We start from the raw sequence: 23,345 nt of genomic DNA, 5'->3' as shown, positions 1-23,345 counted from the left end.
CTTGAGTATTCTTCTTTATGAAATGTAAATGAAGAGGAAGGATGTAACTAACCTGTGTCTTTCGCTAGTTTGTTGATCCAATCGCTCCTCTCTTCAATAGCTCCCAGCTCCCTGCTCCCTTACCGGCCCAGCTTCACTGAATTCCTGCAAGATCACAGAAGAGAGAAACTACACGAAGATATAGATTTACATTCGTAAAAAGCTCAGGATCAGATTAAGCTAAACATGCAAATATAACAAAGCATCATTGATACACAACATGTAGGAGAAACTCAAATAATTTTATTGATATGATAAGAAAGTCCAAGAGGAGATACCACCAAGTGAGTCCCGATCCAGCATATACCTCCCAGCAAAGGAATCCCTTCCTCTCCTCCAACAAAGCATAAATCACCCAATGTACTAATCTCAGTCTCAAACCAACAGCAATTCTCTGCAAAGTACAAAATTCCAGCCTCTGGATCTCTGGGATGAGGGATCCATATATAGATGTAAGCAGAGAGGATGAGTCAGCTTATGTTTTGACTTGTGGCTTCTCTCTGTCAGTTCTTGCTTCCACTTGGAGACTGAGAGCCTCTTACTCATCACTGGTCGAATTCAGTGAGGCAAGTGTCATTGGAGAAGATTCTGGAAGCTTCCATTGTCTCTCCACCTCGTTGAATGACTCTGCCACTTGTCCTTTCCCACTCAACGCACCTGGGTAGTGCATTCAAGTGTGTTGCAACGCACCTAACCAGTGTATTTGGGTGCTTTGCAACACAGGCAGCTAGTGGAGCTTCTAAATTGATCCTGATTTGACTAGTTTTGAGTAGTTTTTGGTGGAGAACTTCTGGGAGAAGCTGTCATTGGTTGACCTTGTTCCTTTAGGAGCTGTAACAACATCTTTAGGGACTTTGGATCCCTTGGATTATGGAGATTTCATGCTCAAAGCTGTAAGGCACAAAAATGTCTATAACACTAAGAAAGCCTCCTCTGGTGTAATCATACCAAAAATCTAATGATGACTCTCGTTCTTCAAATAGACTATTTTGTTACATGCATATTCCCACAAATGTAGCGGTAGGACTTAGTCATGTAGCATATTCTACTAGCTCCAACAATGCTATGGTTCTTTCTCTCACTTACCCCATTCTGTTGTAGGTTATTGGGTGCTATCTGTTAGGGTCCTATAACTTATAGGATCTCAAGGTGATTAAGCATTTCACAATTTGTAGGTTTCAAATTGTTTATAGATTTCAAAAAAAAAAAAAACCCCAAAAATTGTTCAAATCATACAGTTTAAGCATGATTGAAAGATTTTCAATTTATGTTTATAGGTTAGAAAATAAAGAGTTTCCAAATAGTTAAATCTTGGCAAATCACTAGCTAGGTAGAAATGGAATTTGGTCCAATTGTTTAATCTAGACCAAAGGAGAAATAAGTGATAGAGTAGGTTAGATATTAAAAGAAAAGAGATGAAAAAGAGAAAAAAAAATGAAAGGGTTTGCAAGTCTAAATGCACCCTATAAATGGAAAAGAACAAAAAATGCTAGGATAGAGATTAAGGGTAGGTAGAATCAGAGAATAAAGAAGGGGTATCAAAGGACCTTCTTAAAACATTGGAAGACATTTCTTAAGGTTTGAAAAAAATTTGATCTTTCTAAGGTAGGATAGCCAAATTTGTAAGGAAAAGGGGCTTATGAAACATTAATAATAATTCCCCCCTTTTAACCTTATTTATTTACCCTTTCATATTCCTATAGTCCGCCCCCATTCATAACCCGACCCCACCATGCACTCACCTATCATGTCATCGTTAACCAACCCACCATATTTCCCCTCATCTCTGCTCACTCCACCCGATCGAATGGCCCACGTCTTTTTTCAGCCCACCCCCTACCATCTGAAAGTTAATCCCAGGGGGGTTCCTAAGTTAGCAGTTTCTGCTCCCCTACGTGCCGTGATCTCGTGAGTTCACACCACCCCCGCCCCCATACCGCCTACCGCTCTGCAGGCCCCCCGAAAAGTTGTATCTGGTATCGTCCAAACCACTCACCCAAGCGACCGTTGAACACTCACCACCTCACTGTGCCAAACTATCCCATCCATCCAATCATTCCCATTCCCGCCATTGAGCCATAAATGAGGTTAGGCCGTTAGCCAACGGACCTGCGCCAAATTAAGCCAATCCAACGACCTGATTTCAAATCATAAAACCACCAAATTTGCACCAAGTTCAAACTTTAAATGTTATTGTTCACTTGCAGGCACTTCCTCCCACTCCATTCATCTATTGTAGAGAATGCAAAGCAGAGCAAGAGAACAACAACATAGTCCAGGATTACTAATTTTCAAGCAGTGATCATCAATTCCTATTCTTGAATCCCATTTCTATTCAAATCCCTTTCTTTCTCCCTCACTAAAAATCCCACTTCTTTCATCCTTTTTTGTTACAGAGTAGAGAGCAATGGAACCTAAGAAGAAAGAAACATAAATATTCAACCCAATGGTGCACCCACCACTGGATTTAGATCATTTACCATTAGCTAATAGGGATTTCAATATCCATGAAACCCTCTCAGAATTTGATCTGTTTAATGTCTATTGCTAGTGGGAGGATAAATTCATGGAGGAAATGGATGATATAGACTTGTGGGACACCAACCTGCCTTTCTATATCTTCCCTAAAACAAAGAGTTGTCCAGAACTGATCAGGAATTGCCATTCATGTTACAACCCACAACAAAGAGAATTGATGGCCCCAATAAGACATATTTTATTCACAATTGATGCTCAATCAATCATGCAGATGATGTAGGCCCCAGTTACCGAAGGAGTTGTTCCTTTTTCACATGAAGTTTTGATTGAAATGTACCAAAAACTTGATTTCTCCAAAAGAGATAAAACATTAGAGATTTTCATGGCCGAGAACACACCTCTGCTAAGCAAAAGCCTCCTTATTCCTCCTCTGTTTTCCCTGATAGAACCAGACATATTGCCTTAGTTCTTTCCTGCCTACTTGGCTATTATTTTGATCAATAGCTTGATGAAGATATTATAGATTTCTTATCTATCCTCTCCACTGAATCCAAACCCTCAATCACTTTCAACTTCAACCAGTTTCTAGCAAGTGTAATTCATGAACAGCGTTTCAACTTTTTCACAGAAGAAGTTTTTCATTATTCCTCAGTGTTGGTTTACATGTTTGTGTATTTTCAGGCAGACAAGTTTCAATTTTCATTGAGAAAAATGAATGAGGAATGTGAGCCTCAATCAATGATATTTTGGACAACATTGGTTATAAAAGATCAAAAAGATTTCAGTTACATGACATTTGTGGAAATGTTTGTACACCCAACAATGAGCCTCCTCAGTGGAACTGCAAAACTAAGGATAAGTGAAGATATAAAAAGAATTATGCAACTATCTGATCAAGCCAAAACTGGTGATTGGTACTTGTACCAAAATTACATTGAAATAAGAGTGTATGGCTATGAATTCCCCCCCTACAAGCTGCCAAAGTTCCTCCCCATGAGGATCTTTGCATTAGAGTATGTTAGACAGATGATCAGTGCATATGAGATGCATTTTGTAGTAGCCAAGAAGAAATACCAGTTCAGGATCAAGTCCCAAATTGGTCCCTTCATTTGCAATAGCAGAGCTGCAGGAGAGGAGGCAGATAAAAGAGTAAGAGAGATGAATTTCACCATAGCTTCACTTGGTCTTATGACCCTTGGGGTATTATTTCTTAGAATAGGGTGGAAAATAAATCCACGGCCTACATCCACACTCAAAGACCTGAAATCGAAAAATACAAGAATCAAACAGAGTGGATTCCAGATACATTATAGGAGGCCGAGGAGTAGGTAATCTCCTCATCCGGTGCACAAACCCCAAGGCCATAGGAGAAAAAAACTACTGAAGAAAGGTCTGAAAAGGGAAAAGAACCAGAGCAAGGAATAACAGGGAAGAGATCCAGAGAAGAGCAATCACCAAGAACTGATATTTCCATAAAAGAGTTCAGATTGAAGTACAGAAAGAAAGCTAGAAAACAACACATGGATATAGATAAAGGATCACCACCATAGACAGTGATCAAAATAATTGATATTCCATATTCTTCACCAACTGGAGGACAATCATTTCCTTCTACTCCAACTTTAGAAAGACAACAAACTCTTCAAGTGTCCTCATCTACAAAGGTGACTAAAGAGAAAGAAGAAATTGTATTTGATACCTTCAAGGAAATCAAAATTAGGAATGAAATGCTCAAGAAGAGCACTTATGCTCAGTTTTGGAAGCAGAGTGCAACTGCACAAGGTAGACTTCTCTCTGCCTTTGACTCAGAGAAGGGCAAGATGCATATGGCATTTTTGGAGGCACAAACATCAGAGCCTAAAACTCCAGCAGACTACAAGCAGACTTCATTTGAGTTTGATGTCAAAAATGTGCATCCAATTGATCAGCTGGAGATGCACAAGCAAACAGGTGAAATGATTTCATCTACTTTGACCAGCACTTCCATGAACTTGTTTAAAATGCAGGTAGCCCTTTCAAATGCTCAGTCTCAGTTGAAGATGGAGAAAATTTCATCATTATCAAAGGACACCAAGATTAAGTCTTTGGAAGAATTAATAATAAAAATTGGGTATGACCCCTCAGATACCAAGGTAGCTGAAGAAGTGATAAAGAAGAAAGAGCTAGACATCGCAGCTCTGAAGAAGCAGCTCAAGTTGCCTACTACACATGACCCACTGACCAAGGAAATAGAGGAAAAAAGAGCATAAAAGTTGACATGATGAAACTTATAGTAGAGCAGTCCATCCAAATCAAACAAATGGAGATAGAGATGGAAAAGTGCAGGAAAAAGAAAAAGTAGCATAGATGGTTATCACCACAATGGAGACCCTTCCTCTAATGGAACTCCCCATAACTACTCCAACAGGTACAAGAACAGGAGCAGGAAGCAGTACAGAATAGTTCGCAAGATCTATGGACAGAAAGAATCTGCAAAATGAAGAAATTAGAAGGCTGGAATCCCAAGTTAGTGTGCTACAAGATCATATTAAAAGGGCTGAAAATAACCACTTGGTAGAGATGAAGAGAACAAAGGCATTGATTGAGAAGCTTCAGAAGTCAGAGAAAGAGTCCTCCATTTGGAATACTCTAGGGAGGGTTCAGGAAATTATTTGGCACACTATCATAGATCAAATGAATGAAATTTGGCCTAGCGTCCAAATTATTTTTGAGCAGAAAGAGTTGCTAGAAAAAGCCAAAGAAGCCATTTTAGCCACCTGTTATCACTCATAATTATCCTTAGAAGTTATCAGAAGAAGGAAGCATCCAAGGTAACCACATACAAATATTTTAGGCTTAGGATCTAGCCAACCTAAGTCCAGAGAGGGCTCTCTCTATATAATTTAGCTTTGTTTTCATGGGATTTTAGGCTAGTTCTTAGTGTTCACGGGGTTTTGGTTTTGATTTTAAGGTTGGGTGGTGGAATTCTTGGAGCATATGGATAGAGCTAAGTCTTAAAGCCATTGGGCTATGGAGTCAAAAAATGGATAACATAACTGGACCATATCATTAAAGGGAATGTTCACAGGGCAGGCTAGCAAAGAAACATGCAAATCTTTAGGCCTAACGGGTGAAGTAATTATTACCAGGGTGAAAGGGCACTTAAGAATCCTTGGATCGGGATCAGAATGAAGAATAGAGGATGATCATGAAAAAAGGACAATTAAGAATCCTTTGCCATAGACTCAGAGGAGAAACTACAGAGGCTAAGGAGTAGTTAAGAATTCCCTAGCAAAGATAGTTTAGGAGAAAACATTCAGAATTTAAAACAATCAAGACAGAGTGCATTTAAGCAATTTCTAAAATATCATTCCTTGTTATACATTTAGATCTTGGAAATTTACACAAAATATTATGGAGAAAACATAAGGAAAAACAACATTGAACATGGGAGAATACTTATTTGTATTTCACTTTACACAAGAATCCTGTAAAATATTTGATCTTTATTCCTTGATCTAGCAAGCCAATCCATTCATTAATACAATAGAACTTTGATTTAAGAGAAAAGCCTATAGAAATGTCTTGGAATCCACCCTGCATACTTCAAAATGTGAAGTATTTATACAAAAATATTTACAAAATATCTCAAAACAACTTGAGACTTAATCTAGGGAATAAAAATATCTTCTTGCATGAAGATAGAGATAGATGTTAAGTTGCTTCATGTTGTCCCTTTTATTGTGGTGTTGCTGGCTATTTCAGTTAAGTTGGAGCCCTTTAATCTGGCTGATATTTGTAGCATTTCTATGTTGGAATCTTCTTTACTTTTATCTTTCAACTGATACTCTTTGACCTTGCTACTCTTTGACCTTGCTGCTCTGCTTTTACCTTTTTTAACTGGCTTCCTTCATTTATTGTGCAGTAACTTTCTAATGTAAATTTATTACAATAAATCTGTTATGTTTGCCACCATTCTGCATCAGGTATTTTTACATTCATCATCCTTCTATAGATTTAATCGGCCTCTATGTACTTTGGAAAATTTGGCTGAGTGAGGAACAAGTGTTTCACCTCATGCTCCAGAAAAGACAAAGTTTCAAATGTATCATATAACACTTTGCCTGTTGGCAAAGCTTTAATAGCTAAAGAGCTATCTTGTTCCTTGGCCAACTTCCTGAGTCTATCACTATAGTATAGCTGAGGCATGAGCTTGTCATTTAAGGCCATAGGACTGGGAAGACCCTTCTCCCTTAAAATCTAAAACCTGCATGTTATGACACTTCTCTTCTAGGTTAAGCATAAGGTTTCTTTTGGAAAGAACCTTCCTAATCTCCAGAATGGCCTCAATCCTATATTCTATGTTAAGTTCATGGAGCTCATATCTGTTCTTGTCATTTAAGAAGTGGATGAGTCGATTGACATCCTCTAGTTTATTCCCCATTTCTTCGCTTACTTTTTGGATAGCTTCAGTAGCTACCTTCACTAATTCTATCTGCTCAAATATAACTTGAATTGATGGCTAAATATCATAGACAAAGTCAATGATATTGGCCTAGAGCATTTCTTTGGTTTGTCCCAATGGTTTCTGTAGTGTTAAATCCTTCTCCCGGTTTTTTATTCTCTCACCCATTCTCAGTGCTTTTTTTGTTTCTTCCTTTTGTTGGAGTTGAGCAAGTTTACAATCAGTTTCTAGAATTTCTACCTTTTCCTTTAGTCTCTTCATCTCTGTAGCCTGGATAGACATCTCTTCCATGGCTTTTACTAATTCTGTTGCTTTCTCTCCCTGTGTACTTGTTGTTGCTGTAGGTTCAGTTGTTACTGGAAATGTTGTGGTAGATGGAGCTGTGGGTGCCAGTGATGCTGCTAGTGTGGAAGGAACTGTTGTAGATACTGTGGGGATGACATTTCTAGAAGTTGTGGCCAAGTCACTTTTCTTCGACTGAATTAAAGTGTCCAACTCCTTCTCTATCTCCTTGAGTTGATTGTTTAGCTTCAGGACCAAGTCCATGAGGTCTTCATGTCCTTGTTGTGCTTCCAGGACTTCCTGTGTCTGTGGGTGATGCAGCTAGGGTATCTTTAGCTGCTTCTTGAGTGCAGTGATGTCATCATTTTTCTTCTTAATCAGCTGCTTTACAGCTTTTACATCTTTGGGATCGTGTCCCAATACAATCACTAAGTCCTCTATGGACTTGATTCTATTATCCTTGGCCTATGAGGAGGGCTTCTCGAACTGAAATTGTGTTGATATATTGTTTAGGGAGCTCTGTAATTGGTGGGTAGCAATTTCCTCCTCTGTTAATGTGGATTATATCATATCCCCTGTTTGCTTGTGTAGTTCAATCTAGTCAATGGGATGAATATCCCTTGCGAGTACTTCAAAGTCCACCTTTTTGAAATATGATGTTGCTCTTGTTTGCTGAATGGTTGGCTTGATAAATGTGATCTGAATTTTCCCCTCTTTGATATCAAAGGCTAACATTAGCCTTGTTTGATTAGTGGGGGTCATTTTCAGATACTGTGCATATGTTTTGGCTTTAAGCCTCTCATTCCTAGCTTCGATCTCTTTGTATCTTTCCTTTATGTCTTGATCTTTATCTACAGGCATTCTAAAGGAGGATACCTCAACACTTTTCTACCTCATCAACATATGCGTTTATGATGTGGAGGACTCTTGCATACTCCCAGATGGAGTGGTGGGCCTGCTTCTTTCAACTGCTATGTTGGTGACCTCAGTTGAGTCATCAGTGAACTCTTGCTTAGAGGCTAGATTAGGCTTTTGCATTTTGTTTGACTCTTGTTGTACATCAGAAGTAGGCATTCCTGAAGTGGAAGCCCCTTCTCTGTTCCTTTTTGGGACCTTCTCCTCATTCTGAGGAGTTTGCATGATTGGATGGGCACTTGAAGTAGTTGCTAGTTCTTCTGATGGTTCTGTCTTGGTTGACTGATCTGACCTATCTAATTGTTCTGGCACCTGCAGGAAAGAATCCTCATTAAGTTGTTTTTCCAAATCTATTAATGTGTTTTCCACAGAAACTTCAGTATTATCCCTGTCCTCTAAAGTGTTTTCCACCCATTGCAATTGGTTGGCATACTTTTCTATCTCAGGGATGCGATGATGGATATAGGGAGCCATCTTGTTTTTCTGCCTTCTTTTGTAGATGAAATCCAAGGGATCATATCTCCATATGAATCTCTATTTTATTTTTAATCTTTGAAGGATTAGATCTGCCTCCTTTCCAACTTCTTTACTATTACAAATAAAAGGACCCAATTGGTCTTTGATCTTGAGCTGGGCTTTCTTTTTGGCTTTAACAAAGTTTACCTCATTTGAATTTATTATCTGCCTGTAGTACTCCAGGGAAAATAACCTCATTGGGAGGTATTTAGGTAGTTTGTATGGGGCCAACTCACAACCATAAATCCTGATATCAGTGTGGTTTTGGTACAAGTACCAATCTCCCACATGATGATTGATGTTTAGATGAAGGAATCTCCTAATCTCAGGACTGATTCTTGGTGGAGGGGTTCCACTAAGCATGGTCATCACAGGGTGGACAAAGGAATCTATGAATTCATTATATGAATAGGGGGAGGGATGTTTATGAATCAATGGGGTCCAGAAGATAACTGATCTTGGTTGGCCCTTGGTGTCCAATTTTTGCAGGGTAAGTGGGAATTTATCTGACTGGTAATATAGGAAAAGGTGATACAAGATCAAGGAGTATTTGAAGACTCTCTCATTACTCATTTTGAGGAACTGTTCATGCATCCTGTCAGCTATGAACTGAGCATAGTCATATATGACAACGGGAGGCTGTCCTGGAGTGTATATGGATGTGCAGACTAAAATAATCTCATCAATATATTCACTGGTGGTATAACCCATGACACTAGATATCATATCTGCAATGCTTCTGCCCCAAGGATAAAATAAAGTTGCTACATATGGAGGGGAGTCTTTGGGGTTATACTTCTCTTCTACGATGAAATTTTGGATTACTTGGGCCAATCTTGTAGGGTTGAGTTTGGGATATAAGTCCAACAGATCTCCAATGGAGAGGGGAGTCAACTTTTGGCCAGGCTCGAGTTGTTTCATTTCATTTATAGATTCAACAGTGATAGTGAAAAGTATGGCCTGGTTGGGGGATATGATTGCTCTTTGACTGGGGACATAGTTGGCATGGAAATAATTTACAATTTCTGGGAAAATGTGGACTCTGGGGAACTGGTTCTTAGGAAAATTGGACTCCCACAGACCAATTTCATCAACGTGGTTCAAGTATCTATCCCTACTTTGGCAATATACTTTGAGAGTGGATTCATGGACAGAGGTGTCCTTTATCTGGAAATCCCTATCAGCCTGTGGGAGGTGGTCAAGGTCTAAGTGGGGTTTAGAGATGGGTTTCACATCCATGGCAATTGGGGTAGCCATTCTTAGTTCTTGTGGATTTGAGAATGGGAGAGGTAATTTGCTGTGTTTTTAGGGCAATGGTGTTCAACATAGAGTGATTTGAAGTCCTTGAGCTTCTTTGATTAATTTTTATCCTAACTAAGAAAACTCAGTAACTGGTTTCTTTGAATTTGACAGGGTAGTGGGTGAATTGCGGCTTAAAGACCTGGAAATGGGATGAATGGTTCTAAACAGGACGGATGGTGACTGCAAATAGTTGAAAGGGCTTTGTATAGGATGGAAAGCTAACTGAGTGCTCTGAAGTGTCTCTGGAGTGCAATTGGAAGTGAGTTGACGACTTCAAATGTTTGCAAATGACGTGGATGCATGTAGAGGTTTACCGTTGAAATTTAAGAAAAAATAGATGATTTGGGGCTTTTCTTCTTTTATGCACGAAAATTTAGTTTTGGCGGGTACAGGGTGAACAGTGGACATTTTGTCGTGTAGTGGGCGAGTGGTAAATGGTTTCTATTGCACCGCTTACGGGTGCTCGGTGGTATTGGGGAGAGGCCGCTTGATACCACTTATTGAATGACAAGTAGCATCAGGGGTCGGGCGAAAAACCACCTTTTCGGGTGGGTATCGTTTGGATGTCAGGTTGGCCTAATATGGATAAGGATTGTCGGATGTGGAGGGAGATGATCTCATGGTGATCGGGCGGGGAAGCTGCATGAAGGGTAGTGGGGGGCCTGGTAGGCGCTTAAGTGCGAAGGTATTGGTGTTAATGATAGGTTAAGGCAGGATTAATGACTAAGGGCAGGATTTTAATATTTTTGAGGGATAAAGGGTAATACTATAGTTTATAACAAAACTATCGAGTGGGGTTATTTTATATAGAGGAGTTAAATATCTACTGGATAGTGGGTTTTCGGGAATTAATATATAAAGTTAATAATTAATATGAATGGGCGGAAAAGGGACACAACACACTAAGCAAATTCTTTTTCGCGATTTAAATGCTTCTCACATATTAACAATAATACTTAGGGTAATGTGTTTTTGTGGGTTTTTTGGGAAAGGGGGGTTTTCCATGGGGGTGATTACTTTCCCTAGGCAAATATTGTCTTAACCTTAGGAAAAGGGGTTTTATTAGGGAAATGAGGGGGAATGAAAGGAGATGAATTTTTTGATGAGGGGGAATCTAGCACTTGTTGTCCTTAAGTCATTAAGTTGAGGGTCTGGTCCCTCCAAAAGTCAGAGAAATTCTCTGAGCCTCTTTGACTTAAAGGTTTTTGAGCACTTTGAACTTTATTATGGGAATTTAGTTAAGTAAAAGGTGAAATGAATGTAGGAAGTTAATTAATTGACCTTGAAGTGCATTTTCATGCTTGATTGTCCATTCATATTTCAAATACATGTTGAAAGATGATAAATGTTGTTTTGTCTAATCAATAATCATACTTCTGCAACCTTTCTTCTACTTACCCATCTACTCATCCTACCATTTTTTCTTCATTTTATTAGGGTTCATTTGAGCTAGCAAACCCTTATTAATTCTTTTTCTTTATAATAGTAAATTAACTGAATCTAACCTTATTACATCCAAGGGCTCAGATTAAATAGTTGATCCCCTTTTATTTACTCTACCTATCTAATTATCTACCAAGGTTACACTGTTTGGCCAGAATTTTATTTTCTAGCTATAGACATGAAACTGAAAACATGAGATAGCCAAGTTTAAACATTTCGACTATCATGGGTTGTGGTAAGGATCACAAGCTGCCCACAATATTTTATTATTCACAAAAAGTAAATAGTAGTGGCATTGTGGCTTGCTCACTTTCATGGTATTTTTCCTTTTCTTGGGGTTCATATTTTTTGACCTTTTTATTTTTATTTTTTTTGTCCTTTGATTATTCTTTTAGGACATACCCTCTTTACATCTTTTTGATTTTTTAATATGGAAAACATTTGCAGAAAGCAAAGGTATGTACATATTATAAGGCTTAACCTTAGCCATTCAAAATTATGACTCCTATTGGTATAGGAACCTAACAGTGGCTCCACTTGGGGATGGCATTTCTTGGTGAAATATCAATAACTTTGTAGATCATTTGCCTTCTAAATTACTGTGATATTACCCTACAACATTTCCCTCTTACGCTTCTGCATTATTACTATTTATGACGGTAAAACTTTGAAAGCTTAGGGCCTTCCCTCCAGGCTTCAACTTCAAAAATCACCATCCAATCAACTCTAGACTTTTGAAAGTAAAGTATGTACAAATGATAACTGAAATTAGTAACTAGGTTCAATATAGTGTTTTAGCATTTGGCCATTCACTGGTCCTCCTTCTGCTTCTGTACCATCCATTTCTTTGAGGAAGAAAGCATTATTACCTCTGAAAGCATGAATTATATATGGGCCTTTTCATAGGAAATCAAATTTCCCATGTTTACCTTTATCTTCTCTCCTTGAATCCCACTTTAAAACTTTGTCTCCTAGGTAAAAATATTCATCCTTGGTCCTTCTATCAAAATTCTTCTTGATCCTTTCCTGCACAACCTGAGATCTGATGTACACTTCTTCCCTGGTTTGCTGCAAGTGAATTGTTTGGTTGATTCTTCTTTGGATGTCATTTGGTTCAACCTGCAACTCTTGGAGAAGCTTCATTACTCGTGTTCCCAAGGAATATGGGAAAACAACTTCCATTCCATAGACTAATTGATAGGGAGAATTACTAATTGATTTATTTGAGGCTAACCTGTCTGCCCATAAGGCATTTACTAGCTTTTTGTTCCATGTTTTATTGTTATCCTCTAACAATTTTTTGATGATATGTACCAGACTTTTGTTTGAGGATTCTGCTAGTCCATTGCCTTGAGGTTAATAAGCTGTGGAATGACCCAAGGTTATATGATACTTACTATAGAAATCTATCATTTTTCTGGATTTGAAAGCTACTGCATTTTCAATGATGATCTTGGTTGGGCACCCAAATCAAGATAGGATGTTGGCCTCAAGGAAGGTTATTATAACAGTGTCACTGGCTTGCCTTGATGGTATGGCTTCTATCCATTTGGTAAAATAATCTGTAGTAGTGAGGATCCATTTGTGTTGGGCTGAGGAAGGTCGGTGGATTTCACCAATGAAGTCTAGACCCCATTGTTGAAAAGGTGCTTCAGCAGAGTTTGGTTTCAGGGGCAGGGGTAGAAGATTTTTCTTTCCTTAAAAAATTTGACACTTATGACAGGATGTTACATATTTCCTAACATCAGAAAACAAATTAGGCCAATACGAACCAGCTCTAAGAATTTTTCCACTAGTGGTTTTCCAATAAAGATGTCCTCCACAGTCACCTGCATGAAACTCGTGTAACACTTTGTCAGATTCTTCTTTTAATAAACAGTTGAGAACAATACATTCATGATTCCTCCAAAACAAAGCATTATCTAATATGAAATTTTTTAAGGATTTCATTTTTAAAAACCTACTTTTGGTCCTGGATAATTTGGGAGGAGCTTGTGGATTTAGTAAAAACATATATGATGTCAGCATACCATGGTGATTCAATAAAGGCATGGTTGATTGGTGGAGTCGCCATCTCCTCTCCATTATCCATTTCTGCAATAAAATTTATATCTAAGGCCTGATAGTTTGATTCAGCCATGAGCTTGGCTAAACCTTGGCCTTTGATTAACTTTGTTGGTTTGATTTCTAGGTCATATTCTAATATAGTAGTGATCCATTTCCCTCTCTTTCCATCTGAACCATCCTGAGTTAGGATATCCTTGACTACTGAATTAGGGACATATGCTATTATATGAGAATATAAAATGTAAACTTTGAAATCTTTGATAGCTTTGACCAAAGCAAATGCTTGCTTTTCCATTATGTTGTATTTTAAGGGAGCATCCCTCAGGGCTTTGCTAAAAAAGGCAATAGGTTGTTCATAACCCTGATCATTTTTCTGTAGTAGAACTGCAACAATTGTATGTTCTGAAGCGAAGGAAAATAAAATGAAATCTCTGTCAAATTTAGACTAATCAAAATTGGTGTTTTAGTTAAGGTTGGCTTAGTGTCTTCAAAGGATTTATTAGCCTCAACTGTCCATTTTATGGTTGAATCTTTTTTCAACATATTGTTCAATGATCTAATTAATTCTGCAAAGTTAGAAATAAATCTCCTAGGAAAGTTAATTTTCCCTAAAAAGGCTTGTAATTCCCTAATCCTCCTAGGATGGTGTATCTGTAAGATGGCTTCTATTCTTGCAAGATCTATTCGGATACCATCTTTTGAGATTATATGGCCTAATAAATTTCCCTCTTCCAACCCAAACAAAAATTTCTTGGGATTTAATGAAATTCCATACTTCCTGCATTTGATGAAAACTTGCCTTAGATGATCTAAGTGTTGATTATCAGATTTTGAGAATACAGTGATGTCATCTAAATATATTACTAGGAAGTCATAAATTTCCTTGGCAAAAGCTATGTCCATGGCTCTTTGGAAAGTGGTCCCTACATTCATTAACCCAAAAGGCATTTTCACATACATGAATGTGCCCCAAGGAGTAGTAAAGGCAATTTTGGCCTAATCATCTAGTGAAGTAAAATTTGATTGTAAACAGAAAACCCATCCAATAATGAGATTCTGGTTGATCCAACTACCCTTTGTACGATATGATCCATTTTAGGGGGAGGGTAATTGTCTTTGAGTGAAACTTTATTAATATTTTTGAGATCAACACACAGTCTGGTCTCACCAGTTTTCTTCCTTGTTGGCACTAAATTTGAAACCCAATCAGAGAACCTCATTGGTGCTATTATCTTGGCCTCATACATCCTTCGGATTTCATTTTCAATAGAAGGTAATAGGATGGGATTAATCCTCCTAAGCTTTTGTTTGAAAGGATTCTAGTTTTCTTTTATGGGGATGGTGTGTTGTATGATGCTGGTGTCATAGGACTTGAGGTCCTCATAACTCCAAGCAAAGACATCATGGAATTCTTTTAGTAATTCAAGGTATTTCACTTTTTTGGTAAGAGGTAATGACTTCGAAAGTTTGATTAATTTTGGATTTTCCTTAGTGCCTATATTACACTCTATATCAGATTTTAGGGGTTCCATATTTGGTTTTCTAGGGACATCGTTTGAATCAAACAAGTCTTCCAAAGGGGTTAATCCTTTCGGAAAAATGTTGTCCTTGAATTAATGACTTCAGAGTCTTCGTCAATTATTTCATCAATCTCAACTTGCTTTAGGTTTTCTACATCTGATTTTGAAAATCTAGTGGGATAAAATCTATCTATCTTTTCATCTTCTATTTCATCTTTAAAATCAGGATGTAATGTTATATCAATATCTATATTACTATTTACAAATTCTTCTTCTAAAGTTAAAAAATTGTTTATCTGTTTGTCATTAGCAAATACTTGCCAGTTTTTCAGGTTATCTGGGATAGTAGGTATGTGCCTAACCTTAGCAGTATACTGATGGTTAGGTTGAAATGGTAACTTACAAGTGCTAACAAACATTGCTAAACTATGAGCCTGCATATTATGTTTCCTTGGGATGACTGCAAGCTTAGTTTCTAGGAAAGTATTCATTATTTCTACAATTGTCCCTCTATAAAAATTTAATCTAGGATCTCTGGTCATATATACAACATTAATTCGTTTTATAACTAACTCAGAGTCTCCCAAGATAGAAACTCTTCTGGCTCCTAAATTCCTAACTAGTTTGAGACCTAAAATTAGGGCTTCATACTCAGCTATGTTGTTGGTGCACTTAAAATTTAGTCTGTAAGCATGGTCCTCTAAGTGATCATTCTCTAGATTATATATCCACGCTCCTACTCCTGCTCCTAACTTATTCACCGGCCCATCAAATTCAAGGTGCCATAATATCTAATGTTCATAATTTTCACTATCAGGGGGAACAAAATTTCCATTGTCTACTGCATTTTTATTATCTTGCTTATTGGAAGTCTCTTGAGTTTGGACAATTTCATTTTTAGTTGTAACTACAATTTCTTTTGGTTCTGAAATAATATTGTTTGAAGTAGTCTGTTGCGTTTATTCAGCATTATACAAAATAAAAGAATCAATGTCCGAACGCATGGAGTAGATAGGAAAGTTTTGAGGCCTATCCTGTACTCACCACATATTTCATTAGGGTTTCTCTGTACAACTTTTTGGGTTGTCCAAAAACAAATATTGTGGCATATGACATGTCAAGCTGTAAAGATCCTTGGAGTTTAGCTCCCCATGATCTAGACAATAACATGCCATATTTAGGTGGGATGTCAACGACTACTATATCCATGAGAATGCTTTTTGCAGGATATTGTACTAAGGTAACACACAGGTCTTTGATTAACCCTAGACACTTTACTTGACTTGAGTCAAATGAAAATAAGTCCTTGTAAGGTCTTGTAATGTCTAAGTTTAATTTTTCCATAACTGATTTGGGCATTAAATTGTGTGAGGCCCCAGAATCTAACATTGCATTGTGTAAGATTTTATCATGAATGCCAAGGCTAATATAAAAGGGTGGTATCCCTCCCTCTAGTGGTTTTCTGTTAACATCAAGACCAAGTATAAGCTCTGGCTGATCATCAAACAAGTTGACAGAATATTCATTCCCAACAATGTTTAAGGTTTGGTTTATTTGAGACTTATAGGTTTCAATTTAATCAACTTTGTTAAAGGAACAATTTTTTTTAGTTTAGCTACCTCTACTCCCAAATTGAAAGGAAAAGGGGTATTTTCTGTTCGAGGGCTTGGAATTTTCATAGCAGGAATTTGGGTAGGTCGCTCTTCTTTTTCTGTATTTGGGGTCCTTTTATGTGGATTTTCTAATATGGTGTTTGGAGATTTTTCCACTGTTTCCTTGGAGGGGACTGAAGTGGATGGTTGATCATTAGGGGGTTGGTTAGGGGTTATATCTACAATGGTGGGACCAGGAGGGTTCTGGTTTGGTCTATGGAGGATTTGGAGAGTTTTAGTCACTAGAGATGCTTTGATTTTCCTGGGTTGATTGGGGATTGTTTTCTCGGTTTGGTCAGGAGTGTCAGTATTCTTTTTACTACTCAAGTTATATTATTTGTGTACTTCAAAGATGTAGAATCATATCCTTGTTTATAATCAAATGATTCTCCGAATTGGGTTTGCAATTGTTGCAGCATATGCAGTTCTTGCATATCTTGGGTCAAGAAGACAGTTTCCTCATCATCCAATCCCATTAAATTAATGTGTGTCTCTTGTTCAGGGTCATCTGAATTGGATGTTTCAGCATAGTTTTCTTGAAATGGAGGCCTAATATTCTAATCAGGTCCATTCTTTCCAGTATTTTGATTTTGATTCTTTCTAAAGTTTGGGTTTCTAACTGGGGTTGCTTGTTGATTATCCCATTGAGGATTTCTCTCCATATTATCTATCCTATCCATAATATTTTCCATACTCTTGGCCAGAACATCTATTTTAAGGTCAACGGGTGAGGCTTCATCTTTGGCAGATCCTCTCCTTTCATTCCTAACCCTAGCTCTTTTTGCTAGCAAATTGGCTTCTACACTAACTACTACACTATGGATATCTTCTAAAGTTGGGGGATTTCTCTCTCTGAGTTGGAATGCCATATCAGTATCAAACCTATCAGGAAATTTTATTAATGCTAAGTCAGGTGGGGGTCTAAGATTAACTGGTATTGCATTGTATATATTGTTAAACCTGGTGAAATAATCCTAGACTGCTTCATTAGGTCCTCTTTTAATGTTTTGGTACACTGAAAGGATCTACAAAGTGTTCTTTGTCTTTTCCTCTAAACTATCTATGCTATTAGCAGGTAATGCTCTGAACCATTTCCTAACATCACGAGCTAGAGTCTGAGCAAAAAGTCTCATTTGAACATCTCCAACATCAATTTCATGCAATTCAAAGTAGTTTGTGATTTTGTTTACATGATGTTGTGTTGTGTAGGTTGGTAGGGAAGTGAAGGTATAAATGGAGGTGGGGAATGAAATTTAGAGGTTGAAGGGAATAATGGTGAACTAAGGGTAGTGGACACTCGTTCAGAAAGCTCGGGGATCTTAGCAGTAGTAAGGGATGACTGAGGGGAATTTAGAATATACTCATCAATTGACTGGTTTGCCTTTTGGACTTCGAGGTCTGCAATAAACTATGGATCTAGGACTATGTCATCAAGTGCACTTTCAAACCTAGTTCTAAATAGGGAGAGGTCAAATGACACATCAAAAGGAAGGTCTTCTAAAAAAACCACTCATCAGGGCATGAATATGCTTTGATCTAAGGTGTTGGACTGACTGAACTTTCTTGTCTTTTGGATCTTCCCGAAATCAAGTTGGGATTATCCACCATCGAGGTAGGGATTGGATCTGGATAAGCCCTAGTATAGTGAGTTCTCCTTGAAGCCAGAATTTCAAGCTTTTCTGATTACTTTCTTTTTGTGAAATTTTGTAAATAACTTCAAATAAACCCTTCAAGAGGCTTAAAATAAAGATTTGAAATTCTCTCAAAGGTTTATTAAGACCGAGGATTTGAAGTCCCCAGTATGGTCGCCACTATATTATCACTCAAAATTATCCTTAGAAGTTATCAGAAGAAGGATGCATCCGAGGTAACCACAAACCAATCTTTTAGGCTTAGGCTCTAGCCAACCTAAGTCCAGAGATGACTCTCTCTATATAATTTAAATTTGTTTTCATGGGATTTAGGCTAGTTCTTAGCGTTCATGGGGTTTTGGTTTTGATTTTAAAGTTGGGTGTGGAATTCTTGGAGTAGATGGATAGAGTTGGGTCTTCAAGCAATTGGGCTATGGAGTCAACAAATGGATAGCATAACTGGACCATATCATTAAAGGGAATGTTCACATGGCAGGCTAGCAAAGCAACATGCAAATCTTTAAGCCTAATGGGTGAAGTAATTCTAACCAGGGTGAAAGGGCACTTAAGAATCCTTGGACCGGGATCAGAATGAAGAGCAGAGGATGATCATGAACAAAGGGAAATTAAGAATTCTTTGCTATAGACCAGAGGAGAAACTACGGAAGCTAAGGAGCAGTTAAGAATTCCCTAGCTAAGATAGTTTAGGAGAAAACATTCAGAATGTAAAACAGTCAAGACAGAGTGCATTTAAGCAATTTCTAAAATATCATTCCTTGTTATACATTTAGATCTTGGAAATTTACACAAAAGATTATGGAAAAAAACATAAGGAAAAACAACATTGAACATAGGAGAATACTTATTTGTATTTCGCTTTACACAAGAATCTTGTAGAATATCTGATCTTTATTCCTTGATCCAGCAGGTCAATCCAATCATTGATACAATAGAACTTTGATTTGAGAGAAAATCCCATAGAAATGTCTTGGAATCCACCCTACATACTTCGAAATGTGAAGTATTTATACAAAAATATTTACAAAATATCTCAAAACAACTTGAGACTTAATCTAGGGAATAAAAATATCTTCTCGCATGAAGATAGAGACAGATGTTAAATTGGTTCATGCTATCCCTTTTATTGTCGTGTTGCTAGCTGTTTCAGTTAAGTTGGAGCCCTTTAAGCTGGCTGATATTTGTAGCATTTCTACGCTGTAATCTTCTTTACTTTTATATTTCAACTGATACTCGTTGACCCTGCTACTCTTTGACCCAGCTACTCTACTTTTACCTGTTTTAACTGGCTGCCTTCATTTACTGTGCAGTAACTTTCTAATGTAAATTTATTACAGTAAATCTGTCATGTTTTGCCACCATTCCGCATCAGGTAGTTTTACATTCATCATCCTTCTGTAGATTTCATCAGCCTCTGTGTACTTTGCAAAATTTGGCTTAGTGAGGAACAAGTGTTTCACCTCATGCTCTAGAAAAAACAAATTTTCAAATGTATCATATAACACTTTGCCTATTGGCAAAGCTTTAATAGCTGAAGAGCTGGCTTGTTCCTTGGCCAACTTCCTGAGTCTATCACTATAGTCTAGCTGAGGCATGAGCTTGTCATTTCTGACCATAGCACTGGGACAACCCTTCTCCCTCAAAATCTGAAACTTAGCCATGAATCTATCAATGGCTACCTGCATGTTATGGCACTTCTCTTCTAGGTTAAGCATAAGGTTTCTTTTGGAAAGAACCTTCCTAATCTCCAGAATGGCCTTAGTCCTATATTCTATGTTAAGCTCATGGAGCTCATATCTGTTCTTGTTATTTAAGAAGTGGATGAGTCGATTGGCATCCTCTGGTTTATTCCCCAATTCTTCCCTTACTTTTTGGATAGCTTCAATAGCTACCTTCACTAATTCTGTCTGCTCAAATATAACTTGAATTGATGGCAAAATATAATTGATAGAGTCAATGATATTGGCCCAGAGCATTTCTTTGGTTTGTCCCAGTGCTTTCTATAGTGTTAAATCCTTCTCCAGGATTTTGATTCTCTCACGCATTCTCAGTCCTTTTTGTGTTTCTTCCTTTTGCTAGATTTTAGCAAGTTTACAATCAGTTTCCAGACTTGCTACCTTTTCCTTTAGTCTCTTCATCTCTGTAGGTTGGATAGACATCTCTTCCATGGATTTTACTAATTCTACTTCTTTCTCTCCCTGTGTACCTGTTGCTATTGTAGGTTTAGTTGTTACTAGAAATGCTGTGGTAGATGGAGCTATGTGTGCCAGTGACGCTGCCAGTGTGGAAGGAACTATTGTAGATACTTTGGGGATGACAGTTCTAGAAGTTGTGGCCAAGTCACCAGCGAAAACCAGTTTTTCGGGTTTGTATCGTTCGGACGTCGGGTTGGCCCGATATGGATAAGGGCCGTCGGATGTGGAGGGAGACGATCGCACGGTGATCAAGCGAGGAAGCTGAATGGAGGGTAGTGAGGAGCCCAGTGGGCGCTTAAGTGCAGCGGTATTGGGGTTAATGATAGGTTAAGGCGGGATTAATGAATAAGGGTGGGATTTTAATATTTTTGAGGGATAAAGGGTAATACTATAGTTTATAACAAAACTATCGAGTGGTGTTATTTTATATAGAGGAGTTAAATATCTACGGGATAGTGGGTTTTCGGGAATTAATATATAAAGTTAATAATTAATATGAATGGGCGGAAAAGGGACACAACACACTAAGAAAATGTTTTTTTGTGATTTAAATGCTTCTCACATATTAACATTAATACTTAGGGTAATGTGTGTTTGTGGGTTTTTGGGAAAGAGGGGTTTTCCATGGGGGTGATTACTTTCCCTAGGCAAATAATGTCTTAACCTTAGGAAAAGGGGTTTTATTAGGGAAATGAGGGGAAATGAAGGGAGTTGAATTTTTTGATGAGGGAGAATCTAGCACTTTTTGTCCTTAAGTCATTAAGCCGAGGGTCTGGTCCCTCCAAAAGTCAGAGAAATGCTCAGAGCCTCTTTGAATTAAAGGTTTTTGAGCATTTTGAACTTTATTATGGGAAATTAGTTAAGTAAAAGGTGAAATGAATGGGAGAAGTTAATTAATTGACCTTGAAGTGCATTTGCATGCTTGATTGTCCATTCATATTTCAAATACATGTTGAAAGATGATAAATGTTATTTTGTTTAATCAACCATCATACTTCTACAACCTTTCTTCTACTTACCCATCTACTCATCCTACCATTTTTTCTTCATTTTATTAGGGTGCATTTGAGCTAGCAAACCCTTATCAAATATTTTTTCTTTTTCTTTACAATATTAAACTAGCTGAATCTAACTTATTACATCCAAGGTCTTAGATTAAATAGTTGAGCTCCTTTTATTTACTCTACCTATCTAATTATCTGCCAAGGTTACATTGTTTGGCCAGACTTTTATTCTCTAGCTATAGACATGAAATTGAAAACATGAAATAGCCAAGTTTAAACATTTCAATTATCATGGATTGTGGAAAGGATCACAAGCTTCCCATAATATTTTAATATGCACAAAAAGTAAATGGTAGTGGCATTTTGGCTTGCTCACTTTCATGGTCTTTTTCCTTTTCTTGGGGTTCATGTTTTTCCTCTTTTTTGACATTTTTTTATTCTTTTTGTCCTTTGATTATTCTTTTGGGACATACCCTCTTTACATTTTTTTTATTTTTTAATTATGACTCCTATTGGTATAGGAACCTAACACCACCAACACAGAGTTGGGAGATATGCCAGAGACAACAAAAAGAATTATCAAGTTCTTGAATGCAAGAAACAAATATGAGATGGAAGACTTGGGAGTGGAAGACAGGACAAAGACCATACTACAAGTCAAGAAGGTGCTGACAAAGAAGAATTTAAATGTACAGCTGAAGGAAAAGTGCCAAGTTTTAGAGTTACGAGTAAATAGGTTTTTTAACAGAATGCAACCTCTACACCAAAAGGGTATTCCCTCTCTGTTTTTTATGAATGAAAAACTCATGGATAGAGGGGATTATGTATATAAGCTTCAAGGCATAGCCACATATGGTGCGAATCTTTCAAACATCAAAGGAAACATAACAGGAAAAGCTTTACTGGAGGAAGGGGAAGTGCGGAGTGACTTATGTGACTACTAGGAAGAACGAGACAAGGATGACTAGAGTAGTCATACAGGTTTGAGTCAGCACCAGCCATGTCAGCAAAACCACTCCAGTCTAACTAACACTTCAGGCAACAACATTCCAGAAAAGGAGGGACACCTGTCCCAGTTTTCTCAGCGTGGCTACTCCTTAGCTACATTAGTCAATTTTTCCTTCATTGTAATAAATAATAGATTGCCAAGTGTACAAGGAAAATCGTTGTAGTTTTTGTTTAAATACTCCATGCATTGGGAGTATTAGTGGTTGGACCCTAGTCATCTGAACTATTTTTCTATTTGGAGCATTGTAATTTCGAGCTGAAGCATCAAGAAAAGGATAGTTTACAAGATACTCAATCTATTTTGACCCGGTGTTGTTTTTCTCTCTGTTATAGACATTTTTGTGCCTTACAGCATTGAGCATGAAATGTCCATAAAATAAGGGATCCAAAGTCCCTAAACATGTTGTTCCTACCCCTAGAGGAACAAGGCTAACAAACCACAGCAATTCACAGAAGTTCTCCACCAGAAACTGCTCAAAAACAAGTCAATTCAGGATCAATTCAGTGGCTCCACTAGCTGTCTGCGCTGAAATGCAAAGTCAACACTGGCTGCCTGCACTGCAACGCAGGTAGAAGCACTACCAGGGTGCGCTGAGCGGGAATTGACAAATGGCAAGTTCATTCCAAGAGGTGTCAAGACCCAGGAAGCTTCCAGAATCTTCCTCAATGACACTTGCCTCAGTGAATTCGACTAGTGATGAGTAAGAGGTTCCCAATCTCCAAGTGGAAGCAAGAACCTCCAAGTGGAATCAAGAACTGACAGAGGGAGAGGACACTAGTCAGATCTCAAGCTGACTCATCCTCTCTCCAAACATCTATATATGGATCTCT

This window comes from Pinus tabuliformis, chromosome 7 (genome assembly GCF_031772625.1).
Source record: "Pinus tabuliformis cultivar Carrire ecotype Pingquan chromosome 7, CPIR1, whole genome shotgun sequence".
Taxonomy (NCBI): domain Eukaryota; kingdom Viridiplantae; phylum Streptophyta; class Pinopsida; order Pinales; family Pinaceae; genus Pinus; species Pinus tabuliformis.
This window is presented reverse-complemented; position numbering follows the sequence as displayed.